Source organism: Silene latifolia, chromosome 11 (genome assembly GCF_048544455.1).
Source record: "Silene latifolia isolate original U9 population chromosome 11, ASM4854445v1, whole genome shotgun sequence".
NCBI classification, from domain to species: Eukaryota; Viridiplantae; Streptophyta; class Magnoliopsida; order Caryophyllales; family Caryophyllaceae; genus Silene; species Silene latifolia.
The window spans coordinates 106,086,086-106,100,903 of NC_133536.1; the positions used below are offsets into that span (position 1 = coordinate 106,086,086).

The 14,818-nt window shown below is 39.2% G+C and overlaps 1 non-coding gene across 1 annotated transcript; it reads right to left on the reverse strand.

Annotated features, from left to right (window-relative positions):
* Window positions 1-6,833: 6,833 nt before the first annotated feature.
* On the reverse strand, window positions 6,834-6,940 carry LOC141616666 (small nucleolar RNA R71). Its single transcript, XR_012530999.1, has one exon. It is a non-coding gene; the product is annotated as a small nucleolar RNA R71 (small nucleolar RNA).
* Between the last annotated feature and the right edge of the window lie 7,878 nt (window positions 6,941-14,818).

The following is a 14,818-nucleotide window of genomic DNA, read 5'->3' on the forward strand; positions in this document are numbered from 1 at the left end:
CAGCAGCAGCAGGAGTGATACTCCTATTTTTTATCTTTGTTTATGGTTGATGGCATTAGATTTTGGTCGTTGTTAGTTAGAACTTTTATTTTGGGATTTGTATGGTTGGCCATAAGGCCGGATTTTCTAGTTTGACTTTATTGCAGGATTTTAAGAGTTGGGAAGTCATCCCGACTCATGTTATGTGACGTTTATATATATATATATATGTGGGTTATAACAGGTTTTACCCAGATTTTGACCTGTAGGTACTCGACAGAGTACCCCATACTCGGTCGAGTAGCTACAGGTGTGGCAGAATTGAGGCATTCTGATCTCAGGGCTACTCGATCGAGTAGCCAAGACACTCGATCGAGTAGCGGGCACTCGATCGAGTACCACTACATACTCGATCGAGTAGCACTGTTACATGAACTTTTGAAAAATTAAAATTGTTTAATTGCTATATAATTACATGTTTGATGTTTAACGACATGGGTATTAATGAGTAGCATGTTTGAACTGTTCATTTCATATGTTGGAGGTCGTGCTTGGTTTTAAAGGCGCAATTGCAACGAATAGTGAAGTTGTCATTATTCGTATTCCATCCGTCTTACATCTGTATTGTCTACAACTTATATTTCACCGGATTCTATATATATACAAATGCAAATGACATACATATGCCTGCTTGACAGTGACTAGTTATTCGAATGTGGTTGCATATATCTTTATGGTTTACTGGTTGTATGAGTAGTATGAGTAATGTCAATAATGAATAATATGGTTTGGATTTATGTCACGATGCAAGTAATAAGTAACATATGTAGTAATTTGGTGGTGAACTTCGGGGACGAAGTTCCTTTTTAGAGGGGAAGAGTAATGTCGCAAAATAAAAAGGCTGATTTTGAAATTATGTTGTTGTTCGTTTATAATATTTTGTTGTTTATTTACAAAGTTTTCTATTACTTTGGTCACATTGCTTGTATGAAGTTGTAATTGGTTACCTTAGTTCGTTGAGTAATTCATGCGTCGAAGTGAAAGTTGATAGTTGTGGTGCCATGTGTCGTAATAGAATCGCGTTGTTGAGTAACATGGTGGTATAGTCATACGGCATGTTGATATGAGATATGTTTCGTGTTGATGGTTGTTACTAGTAAATGGGGTAATCCCGTAATATGATGGGTAATCGTTGATTGTGCTGGTTGCGTTGCGAGGTTGGTGTTTTATATGATAGCTTGTAAGAGTCGATATATATAGAGTGTTAGACAGTTGATGATGATGACATGGGGGATGGTATCTCCGGGGAGTAGTGACCTGTGTCGAAAGAGTAGTGATGTCGTTGTGTTCCCGTGTCTTGTGCTTTGAGTTAGGTGAGTTGAACTTCGGGGACGAAGTTCTTTTTAAGGGGGGAAGACTATAATACCCGCCCTTTTAGAAACCTTTTGACCAGCGTTGACTGACCTTGGGAGCGGTAATAGTCCTTAGAAGTGCGTGCCAAAGTTACCTTGGGTTGCGAGTTATGTGTGGTACTCGATAAAGTAGATGCTACTCGATCGAGTAGCTTGGGTACTCGATCGAGTAGGGGGACACTCGATCGAGTATGTGGGACACTCGATCGAGTAACGGGTTTTCAGCGAGGATTTATAATCGCGTTTTGTTAAATCCGCAAACCATTTCCGCCTCATTTCTTCAGATCCTTAGGTCGCCTCCTTCCCTTCCCTTCACCATATAACCTCCATGGAAGCCTTTGAAGGTTCTTGTGCCTTAGGAGATCGTAACTTGAGTCGGGTAGCGGTCTTTTGCCGGGTTTCTCCTTGTAGGTATGTCGTCATCATCATCCGTATCCTTGTCTTTGCAATTAGGGTTTGCTTCGTAGTGATAGTGTTGGGGTTGGTGTCCTTAACAGTTAGTGCAAGGACTTATAAACCTCTAAAAGGATCAAAGGGCATACTTTTGGTATTATTATCAGTTGATCCACGTTTATCAATAACGGTTGGCTTGCTAGATAAGTTTGACGTTATTGTCATACAGATGGCGGTGATCAACTGGTCCCTAAAAGTCACACCTATAGGATACGTTCGAGAGATGTGACGGTATGAAAATACGATCATGTAAATGCCAAATCGACTAACAAGTCGGTCGAGTTATTTGACTAGTAATTAGTCAAATATGTGATGTTGAGATATTATATTTAATACGGATTAAATATCATGGGCTAAAGGCGAATTAACTGATTAATTCGTAAAATTAAATATAAGCGTTTTATATTTAATTAAATGTATATTGAATATATTTATACAATATTGTTTTGTCGGACACGTATTAATAATTGACTAACCCGTATTATTAGCGATGCCTTAATTTCCGATAACCGATAATGATTTATAATAAACCGCGTCATATACATTTAGCAATTTATTTTAGGACCACGAGGTAAAATTAAGAGGAAGTGGAAGCCCACTTCCCCATGCAAACCCACGGTTGGCCGAGGTTAACAAAAGGAGAGACTCCCTCTCCTTTTGACCTAGACATTTGATTTTTGAGAAAACTAGGGTTTTGGAGATACTTTCTCTCCGAAACTCGGATCTCACATCTCGAAAACCTCACAACAAGTTCTCCCAATATTGCAAGGCAATCGGAGAACACGTTCTAGCACAAGGGCATATCTCGGACAAGTCTTGGGTGCAACAATTAGGAGGAAATCTCTGTTGATTTCTGTTCTTTACGCCGCACTATAAAGGACCCGAGGTTATTTCTTGTTCCTTATCGTTTCTATTGCATTTATGTTTTATGACCATAATCACATGTTTAAATTTACGTTATAGTCCTAATTTTAAAGGGTATTATACGGATGTATACCCACAAGTGGTATCAGAGCGAGGCCACGTAAATTTTCTATGTGTTTTTCATAAAACGATTTTGAAACGATTGTTTTTGTCTTAAAAACCGTGGGGCATCAACCAATTTTTCTCACGGCAGAAATTTTTTGATTTGGCTGTTGCGTTTTTATGAAACCGTGACATGTTTTACACGGTTATTTCATGTTGTTTTCGTTGATTTTTGCATATTGTTGTTTTATACGGAGATTATAACAATATGTCATGTTTTTGTCAATTGTTAAAATTGATTTTATGCGTTTTTGATCAAAATTGTTGTGGTTTTGTATCATAAAACTTGTTTCACGAGGGTTTGGAGTTTTGAGAAAGTTTTGTACTCGATCGAACAAGTTTTTAATTGATCGAGTGTTTTTTTTTGTCTTGTTTTTGCTCGATCGAGTCCCCTGTTGTATTCGATCGACCCGTTTCAAAAACCTTTTGCTCGATCGAGTCCCTGTTGTACTCGATCGACCCCTTTCTTAACCCTCTTGCTCGATCGAGTTGTCCTCGTACTCGATCGAGTAGATTTGTTGATAAAGGTACTCGATCGACCACCAGTTTAGTCGATCGAGCACTTTCTGTTTGGCAACCCTCTCGATCGACTTGCGGTTGATCGATCGAGCCCTTTTGTCCCTCGATCGAACACTTATGTCCCTGGATCGAAGGATTTCCGTTTTAATGACTTTGAAAATTTGTTTCTTTTGATTTAAATTTTCTTTTGGCTTCAATATGTACTTTATACGGATATTGTACACTCGCTATGATTGTGACACGGTTCACACACGTACCATTAAGTTATTTTAAAGCGCATTTAAAGTAACGGATTGTAATGGATTAAAATTAAATGATAGAAGCGGTTTTATCACATGAATTTTAATCATTAAAAGGTGGTTTGGATAAATTTAACATAATTACGGAATTATGTCACGAATGAATTTGTTTTTAGTTGATGCATTTTTATTTATCGTTTATCTTGAATGCCGTGAATGTTTTTTTTTTTTTTTTTTTATTACGTATTTAATTTTTGCAAACGGTTGTAACTTAGTGTGGCCTTAGTAGAACGTGTTACCGTAATGATGGAACACGGTCTTGGTTGTATTTTGAGATCTCGTATCTCCGTTTTGGATTTTTCACTTGTAATTACAGTTTTTAATTAGAATGTAAATAGGTTTATTTTTGTAATTTTAAATTGTAATTTTTGAGAAGACCAAAGATGGAGACCGGATGCTCACTCCCGCTACTTAGATCAAGATGGAACATCAAGACAAGCTTCTCGGGTCCAACGGTGGATTCCAAAGTTGTTTTATGTTTTGTTTTACTAGGATAGGCCACACTAGGAATTTTTATTTACGTATTGCATTCAATTATTTATTTTTCCGTAACGATTATATGCATCATATTCCGCCTAAAAACCAAACCACCTAATAATTGCATGAAAACTGACACATATAGAGGTCACGAGTTAGTTTTCTTTGACATTCGTATGTCACACGATTTTTATAAGCCATCTGATGCGACCATAATTGGCGCATATTTAGCCCCCGAATTACCATTGTTTCTATGCTTTTTAGTGCCTATTTGGGTCATTTCTTATCTTTAGATCTTTGTTTTGCATATTCTTTGAGATTTTGATCCCTTGGTAGGAAAGGAGTAAGAATCTTGCATTTTCATGGCAAAACGAGGCTAAATGGATCGTATTCAATGACCAAGCATCAAGGAGAGACAAGACTAGAAGGCCTTTGTACATAGCTAAGTAGAAGATCAATGTTGAGAAAGGATCCTTGAGTCCCCAAGGAAATCCCCAAGGATTCTATGAAGAAAAGGGAAGAAAAGAAGAAGGAATGACGCTGTAGAAGAATCCGAACGGATCATCCATGATCCGTCCGTCCGCTTGACTCAATCCGAGCGTCCTTACCCGGATCCGCTCGGATCCCCAGGCCCAATCCGAGCGTCTTCGCCTCCATCCGCTCGGATCGTCCATGCCCCATCCGTCCGTCTCGACCTCCATCCGCTCGGATCACAGTACAGCACGGTTTCGTCCTTCAAGTTACAAAATGGAGACGCCCTTCTCTCATTGAATACCGGAGTCTCCTTGCTCAACTTAAAAAGTGTAATTACTAGTTTAACCCTTAGTTAACCCTAATGCATCCTCCCTAATTTTCACTATAAATACCCCATTAGTCTAATTAGAGGAGCATGTTCTTCTTATCAATAATTAGTGTAGTTAATATCAATCAAATCTCTCTTCAATATTGTAATCAAATATTAATCAAGTTTTAATCCAAGTTTTAGTTCCTTAATCTCTCTCTTGTTCTTACTTTATTTTGGGTAATTGAAGATTATTTGGGTTATTATTGGGAGATTGACAACCTCTCAATCTAGGATTCAAGTACTTCTATTATTCTTGCTTTATTATTGGAATCATTAGTAGGTATAATCTCTTAATCCCTTTTTAATTATTGCTAATTACTTTCATTTATTCATCATGTTTCATTATGTTAGTATGATTGACAACCTTTCTAGCATGATCAATATGATAATGAGTGAGTAGTCTCTTAGCTAGGGTTTAATGGGTGATTAGGGGAAACCAACATGGGGATGATTCATGCTTAAATCAATATGCTTTCATATCTTATTTGCTTGCTTGTTTTGATCTTAATACATGCACATGTTATGTTTGATGAAATGCTAAGCCTATGAATCCTTGCATTTATTATCATCTACTATCTCTTCAACTTGACTTGTAAGACATAACCCAACTCGAGTCTTGTTAGACCATGCATGCTTTGAGTAGGAAAGATTAAGTCGACTTGTAGGTGTTGTACAATCTATGTGATTCGCTCAGGGACCCAAACTTTCCTAGGATCGTAAGATATAACCCAACTCGATCCATCACAACAATAATTGCTTGCTTATAATTTGAGAACATGTTTGTATGATCATATCCCATGAATCCCCTATGAACCCATGACACCCTAGTGCTTTTAATCAATTGTTTACACCCTTATTTCATTTACCTTGTTAGCTTATTTTCATTGCTATTTTAGTTTAGTAACCTTCTACATCAACCCAACTTGTGACACCCCTAGACACCCCTAGTAGCAATAGAAATCTTCGTTTTCAATACCCGTCCCTTGGGATCCGACCTTTACTTGCCCCTTTACTAATTGTAGAGTTGTTTGTGAAGTATAAATTGTGTTTTGTATCGACCATTGACCAACGACCACATATGCTTAATTGTGAACACCAAATGGCATCGATCAAAAATGGCGCGCCGTTTCGGGGGGACGGTGTTTAATTGATTTTAGATTTCTTTTGTTATTTTTAGTTGTGTCTTTTTCACCTTGGGGAAGTAAAACTCCTCAAGGAATGTTCTAATTGTTTTCTAGTTGTTTGATATTTTGCATGTCTAGAAGGTTACAAAGAAATTTGTTACCTTTTGACCGTGAAATCGAAAGAACCTTGACGAATAATAGGAGACTTGTTAGGAGGAATTTGGGAGGTGTTGGGGAAGTTGTTCAACCCACTAGTGAGTTTGTCAATCCTTTCGCAATAGAAGGAGAAGAGAACCCATTAAACAATACCACACAAAATCCACCTACAATGCCTAAATTCTCGTCACACTCTATACCCACCGAGGAGGATCTACCAAATGGTACTCCTACCCCACAACATCTTACCGGAAATTTTATTGCCAAGTCCGCCTTCATCCAACTAGTTGAGAGGAGCCAATTCGGGGGAATGCCTAGTGAGGACCCTCATTCTCATATGGAAACATTTTGTGATTATTGTGAAGCTATCTCTCAAACGGGCGTGACTCAAGACCAAATAAGATGGGTCTTATTTCCTTTTTCGTTAATCGGCACCGCAAAGCAATGGTTGAAGGGCCTTGATAAGGCCACCCTTGGAATAGATTCTTGGAAGAAGTTAGCTCTCGCTTTCTACAAAAAATTCTACCCACCGGAGAAGACCAATATGCTAAGAGCTCAAATCACGAGTTTTAAGCAAAGGGATGAAGAGTCTTTGTATGAAGCTTGGGAGCGGTTCAAAGGTGTTTGTCGCTCATGTCCTCACCATGGACTTAGCGAATGGTTTTTAGTGCAACAATTTTGGAATGGTTTATATGAAGATTCAAGGAACATCCTCAATATGGGATCTAATGGAATGTTCACCGAAGTTGATGACAATCAAACATGGAACAAGATTGAGGAAATGGCGGTCCATAATTCGCAATATAGTAGGCCTCGCAAGGCTACTAGAGGAGGAAAGTATGAAGTGGACACCGTTACTCAATTGGGTGCTCAACTTAGTGCTCACATTGACACAATCAACTTGAAATTTGAACAAGCTATGGCTAGGCTTGAGGAAAACTCAAAATCATCAAAGCATCATGTCAATGCCATGACGGCATCCTCATCAATCCCAAGCGGGATATGTGAGAATTGTGGAACCTTGGGTCATGACTCAAGTGAATGTAGGGGAACAACCGAACAAGTCAATGCTTTCCAAGCTTACAAAAGTGGCACCCCTTATTCAAATTTTTACAATGAAAACACCAAGTTCCACCCAAATCTCTCATACAAGAGCCAAAATGTTCAAAACCCTCAAACTACATACACTCCACCACCCATGAGGAATCAAAATCAAAGACCCTTTTTCAATCAAAACCAAGGCTACCAAAATCAAAATCCATACAATCACCACAATGACCAAAGTTTTGATGTCCAAAAAGCGGTCATTCAAATGCAAAAAAATCAACAAGAATTCTTCACCCAAATGCAAAAGGATAGCCAAGCAAAGGATACCACCATCAACAACATTCTAGCTCACACCAAGATGTTGGAAACACAATTGACCCAACTAGCATCTTCAAGCTCATCAAGACAAAAGGGGCAATTACCACCTCAAGGTAATCCCCCTAGACATGAAACGGTCAGTGCCATTCACTTGAGAAGTGGTACAAGATATGAAGCCCCGAAGAAGCAAGTTGAGAATGAAGTTGTGAGAGCTAGTGAGAATGAAGTTGTGGTGGAAGGTCCCAAAGAAGGGGAATCATCAAAAGAAGAAAGTTCAAAGAAAAATGAAGACAAAACCAAAGAAAAGGAGCCCATTGTGATTAGACTTCCTTTTCCAAGTCGTCAAGCCAAGCCCAAATTTGATGATCAACTTGGAAAGTTCATGGAAATTGTAAAGAACCTAGAAGTCTCAATTCCTTTTACGGAATTAATCAATCACGTTCCGGCCTATGCGAAGTACATGAAGGATATTCTCACAAAGAAGAAGTCAATCCGGAAACTTGAGACTATCGCCTTCACTAAGGTGAGTAGTGCAATTCTTCAAGGGAGTTCACCTCCAAAGTTAAAGGATCCGGGAAGCTTCTCAATACCGTGTACCATTGGCGACACAACGATCAACAAAGCCTTATGTGATCTAGGGGCTAGTGTGAGTGTCATGCCGTACTCGGTGAGTAAAAGGTTGGGAATGGGAGAGCTCAAATGTACCAACATCACTCTTCAAATGGCCGATAGATCGACGAAGACACCGCTAGGGATATGGGAAGATGTCCCCGTGCGAATTGGGAAGTTTTTCATTCCGGTGGACTTTGTCATTGTTGATATGGAGGAAGATTCCAACATTCCAATCATCTTAGGAAGACCTTTCCTACACACCGCGGGTGCGGTAATTGATGTGAAACATGGAGAGCTCACTCTAGAGGTAGGAGATGAAAGCATAACTTTTAATCTTGACAAGACCATGAGAGCTCCTCGTTTGCATGAGCCATGTTTCATGATTGATCATTATAGCCGCAAAGATGAAAAGAAGAAATCGGAACTCCAATGGAAGAAGAAAGTTGAAGATACTCCATTCAAAGAGCAAGTGAATTGTGAAAAGGAGAGCTTGCAAAGCTCATCAAAATCAACCAAGGAAGAAGAAGATGGCCTCATTGGCCAAACGAAGAAATTGGGAGAGTTGTCTCCATCCAAGCAAGAGATTTTCAATGATCAACTCAATGAAGTTTGTGGTCTTTGGGACGACGAATTTGAAGGGATCTTTAATCCCTACATTGGGCATGCCATCGATCATGATCAACAACAAGAGCCACGGTCTATTGAGGACCTCTACCACAACAATGAACAAGCTTTTAATTACTTCTTCGAGGTGTTGAGCAACATCAACAACACCTTGAACATGCCTCCTTGACATCTCATCAAGAATGAGAGTTTGGTGGAGTCCTCCTTAAACCACCACTTGTAAATATTTCTAACTCCCTAACTTACATTTAATTTTTGCATTGCATTTTTGTCATTTTTGGATTTTATTTACCTTGATCAAAATAATTGTCATGAAAAGAGAGAAGTGAGGGAGGGACTAATGATTTTAATTGATGTGTAGTGATTTACCTTAGTGTGGGGATGGCAATTGCCTAGGCTATTCATGCCTTAGTAGTGCCCCCACAATGAAGAACACAAGATTTGAAAGAAAGAAAGAAAGAATGTTAAGGAATGGGTTTGCGCAAGGATCCGTGTAATCAAGGAAGAATCCGAGCGGATTCACGACAATCCGCCCGTCTGCGAGAGGATCCGAGCGTCCGGTGAGAAGACGCCCGTCTTGGGCTGTGCAAATATTGAAGAATTCTGTCATGTTAAGGAATCCGAGCGGATTTTCGGAAAGACGCCCGTCTCCCAGGATCCGTCCGTCTCTCGGTAAAATCCGCCCGTCTTGAAGTCAAGAAAAACAAGAAAAATCTCGGATGAGAATCGTCCGGATTTCCCAAGAGACGCCGTCCCTCAATAAAAATCCGAGCGGATTTCCCCGGGAGACGCCCGTCTTGGGCGGGATTTTTAAAATTTGAAGCTTGAAAATCCGAGCGGATTGCGCCTAATCCGCACGGATCGTGCCTGCATCTTCGAGATTTTCGTTTTCTTTAAATACCCCCCCCACCTTCATTCATTCATTCATTCATTCATAAACACTACTCATAATACCAAAACCCTCATCCTCTCCATCTCAAACACAAAAACCCTCAACAAAATCACCAAAACAAAATCAAATCATCCTTCAAACATCAAATTAATCACTCCATCTTCAAGAAAAATCAAAACCAAGCACAAAATCTTCACCCTTTGAGTCGATTTTTGCTCTCATAAAGGCAAAGCCTTTCACTTTCAAAATCGATTTGGGCATTCTACAAATTGAAGATTTTTGATTCTCTACTTGGTTTTCAAATGGCAAGAACAAAGGGAGCAACAAAGGCACCAAAAGCAAAGGCTCTCTCTCAAAGGCAAAAAGCTCTACAAACAAAGAAAGCTTTGGCAATGGTGGTGTCAACACCAAGCTTGGTAGTGGAACAACCTCAGCAAATTTCTATGGAAGCATCACCTTCTACTCCGGTAATTAATCAACTCTTGCATTATCCGGAGGTAACTTTCATCTCCGATGACCATAGAAATTCATTTGTCAAGTTTGCTATGAAACAAATTCAATCCACCAAGTTCATATGTGAAAAAACCTTAGAGAAGCTAGGTGTCCTTGAACAAACAAGAGTCTTTTTCAATGCCATGGGTTTGAAGAAATTGTTTGAAATGAAAGAAGTAACATACCCCTCCCTTGTTTTGGAATTCTTAAGTTCTTTAAAAGTGACAAAGGTTGAGAATAGAGAAAATATTGAGTTTCGTCTAGCTAACACTAGTAGACGCATTTCCTTTCCGGAATTGGGTGCAATTTTGGGTCTTAGCGATACACATAAATTCTATAAGCAATATGGTAAGTACAATCCCGCGCCTCTTTGGGAGGCAATCTCCGGGAAGAAATATGAAGATTTTCATGCTTGTCGTGCTCTCTTGGTCCATCATCCGGGCATAAGAGTTTGGCACAAAGTTGTGGGAAATACCATAATTGCTAGAAGAGACACCAATCATTTCACGGGGCTCGATTTTATTCTCCTCGAATCAACCTTGAATATTGGAAGAATTCACACCAAGCCTTACAATTGTTTGAGGCTATTGGTTGATAGATGGCTTCATGTAGATAGTGGGAAGAAGGGTCAAACCGTAATTGTCAATGGCGGCCTTGTCACGGCTCTAGCCAAGCACTTTGATCCTAATTTCAATAAGGATAACAAGTACAAGGCTAAGGATGGTGGCCATCTTATTGATATGTCCACCTTGATTAACAAGTTTAAGTGGGTTGCTCACAATCCCCTTGATACCAAGTATGGGTGGCTTACTAGTGAGGCTCGTTCATTCACTTTACCCGCAAAGATTTGCCGTCTTAGTGTCCACCGGACCAACTATTTACTTCCCCTAACCAAAGAAGCCGAGTACATCATTCAACAACAAAAGGGTGATCATGAAACTCCCTCCTCTTCCATTGTTGTACCACCTTACCCCTATGATTATGAAGAGTTCAAACCGCAAGGAGTTGAAATTGGAAAAGATTATGTCACTCTTCTAATGCAAGCCATGCACAAGCAAGCTTATGAAGATCGGAAAAATGCTTATTTGGCTCAATATCCTCCCCTCCTACATCTAGCTAGGCAAGGACTCCTTGATCCATCTTGTCCTTTACCTAGTTGGGCGGATAGAGAAGCCTTATTTCCGGGTGCATCAAGGGATGTGGTGGAAGGCAATGAGGTTGTTGGAAATGATGAGGAGATTGATGATAATATTGAGGAAGAAGCAAGTGGATATGAAGAAAGGGATGGTGAAGATGGTGAAGATAATGATGAGGAAGATGATGATGAGGAAAGCAATGAAGAAAGTGCCAAGGAAAGTGGCAATGAGACCACTTCTCATGAGGGAAGTGATGGTGATAGTAGCATGATGGAAGACTAGCCTTGGAGATTCCTACTCTCCCACGGTTTGTCTATATCTCTTTATACTTTATTTTCATTTTGATCATTGTTGGTTTAGTCCTAGCAACATCAAAGGACTCACACCTCGGTTCCATTGAGGTGTTCTTTATTGTTCCCATTTTTGAAAATCCAAAATGACAATCTAGTCTCATGCATAGCATAGTGTGTGCATGAACTCCCCCATGCTTTGACATTAGCAATAGTGTCTTACTTGGTTTGGGGAAGTTAATGCATACGCAACGGGAGGTAATTTAAATTATCCTCTCCGTCATAACAAAAACCATGCATCATGTAGAATAGTTTAGTGTAGAATTGCATTTAGCATAGAAATCATGCATCATCTTTGCATAATTTCCATCATTTTGGCCATTGAGGACAATGCCCATATTAGTGTGGGGATGGGAATTCTAACACTTAACTTCTATTCAAAAACCATAAAAAAATTGAAAAATTTCAAAAACCGTAAAAATTTAAAAATTGAAAAATCCAAAAACAAGTTCATTTCCCTTGTATATATTGTCTTGTGTATATTGTGTTTGTTTCATCCTTGTTCACTTTGATTGACTACGCCACATCCGAGACATGAGGATATTGAAGACCGCATGGTATGATCTTTCCAATCTCCTTTTTCCTCTTTATGTTAATGACTATGTGGCTTTATTTTGATTGATGCGGTAAAACAATGTGAACTTAGGACTTGCATTTAGTTTATTTGTCATATTAGTTGGTAGAATCATTTGCATTAGGATGTATAAATGTTAGTTGCATCATGGCATGTAGTTGCATGTTAGAAAATTTTGCGAAACCGTCTATTTGGGAAGCTTGACAAGTGTATTTAGGCCCTAGTAGATGCTTTTTCTTCTTAAGACTTTGCTTGTTAGAATACTTGTAAAACACCCTAGGATGTGTCATGCTAGTATCCTTTGACCCATGGATTAAGGCCTAGTCAAGAGTACCTTGTGGTGTGATAACTCCTTGGCTACCGTTTATTCCAAGGTGACCCTTGAAACCATACATACTTCTATCATTCATCCATGTTCTACCACATTTTTGTCATCAAAGGGAATGGGCACAAAAACAAAAAGAAATCAATTTGAGTTCAAAGAAATGAAAAGAAAAGAAAAAGTTTGCAAAAATGCATCAAATGAAAAGAGGAGCAAAAATAGAACTCCTAAAGCTTCAAATACAAGGCACCCTCGTTACTAATTGGGGTGACTTTGAAAATGTTCAAAAGAAAATGCAAAAAGTTGTCAAGTATTGAAATGCCAAAAATCAAAAAGAAATGGCAAAAAGAAAGTGTTCTCAAATGTCAAATGCCAATGAAATTGGGGGGAAAAACAAAAACAAAAGCAAACTCCCAAAGTGAAACTCAAATATCTATCGATCCCTTTATCCATCGTATCCATTTTTGTGCATGGTAGAGAGGGGACGACCCTTCTTCTTGTCTAGGCAAGAGGGGGAATTCGGCGATCCTCCAGTGTTTCTAACACCATAGGGAGTCTACTCTTGACAAAAGCATTTAGCGATTGAGGACAAAGGTACCCTAGCTTGACACATTTTGGAGGTGATTTATTGGTATCCTTCTAGGCTTAGTAGTTTGAACAAATTGCATCTATGAAGGATTGTGTACCCTTGAATTGCTTCCCTTGTAGATAATTTCCGCCACTTAGATGAGGAAAGTGGCTATTCTTTTGTAGATGCATCCATTACTTGATTTTGTGTGCTTTAATGTTTGGATGTGTCGCCATTTTGGCAAGACCCACCTTGCCTTGCAAGAAGGCATCCTACCTCATGGTTGTCTTGTTGTGAGTTGAAGGGGCGGAGTGAGACCCGCTAATTGTCTCATATCGGCTATTATTATTAGGTTAGGTTAGTATTGGTCCTAGTCTTTGTCACCTCTTTACTCGGGACGAGCAAAGGTTCGGTTTGGGGATATTTGATGCGACCATAATTGGCGCATATTTAGCCCCGAATTACCATTGTTTCCATGCTTTTTAGTGCCTATTTGGGTCATTTCTTATCTTTAGATCTTTGTTTTGCATATTCTTTGAGATTTTGATCCCTTGGTAGGAAAGGAGTAAGAATCTTGCATTTTCATGGCAAAACGAGGCTAAATGGATCGTATTCAATGACCAAGCATCAAGGAGAGACAAGACTAGAAGGCCTTTGTACATAGCTAAGTAGAAGATCAATGTTGAGAAAGGATCCTTGAGTCCCCAAGGAAATCCCCAAGGATTCTATGAAGAAAAGGGAAGAAAAGAAGAAGGAATGACGCTGTAGAAGAATCCGAACGGATCATCCATGATCCGTCCGTCCGCCAGCTCAATCGAGCGTCCTTACCCAGGATCCGCTCGGATCCCCAGGCCCAATCCGAGCGTCTTCGCCTCCATCCGCTCGGATCGTCCATGCCCCATCCGTCCGTCTCGACCTCCATCCGCTCGGATCACGACAAAGACGGTTTCGTCCTTCAAGTTACAAAATGGAGACGCCCTTCTCTCATTGAATACCGGAGTCTCCTTGCTCAACTTAAAAAGTGTAATTACTAGTTTAACCCTTAGTTAACCCTAATGCATCCTCCCTAATTTTCACTATAAATACCCCATTAGTCTAATTAGAGGAGCATGTTCTTCTTATCAATAATTAGTGTAGTTAATATCAATCAAATCTCTCTTCAATATTGTAATCAAATATTAATCAAGTTTTAATCCAAGTTTTAGTTCCTTAATCTCTCTCTTGTTCTTACTTTATTTTGGGTAATTGAAGATTATTTGGGTTATTATTGGGAGATTGACAACCTCTCAATCTAGGATTCAAGTACTTCTATTATTCTTGCTTTATTATTGGAATCATTAGTAGGTATAATCTCTTAATCCCTTTTTAATTATTGCTAATTACTTTCATTTATTCATCATGTTTCATTATGTTAGTATGATTGACAACCTTTCTAGCATGATCAATATGATAATGAGTGAGTAGTCTCTTAGCTAGGGTTTAATGGGTGATTAGGGAAACCAACATGGGGAATGATTCATGCTTAAATCAATATGCTTTCATATCTTATTTGCTTGCTTGTTTTGATCTTAATACATGCACATGTTATGTTTGA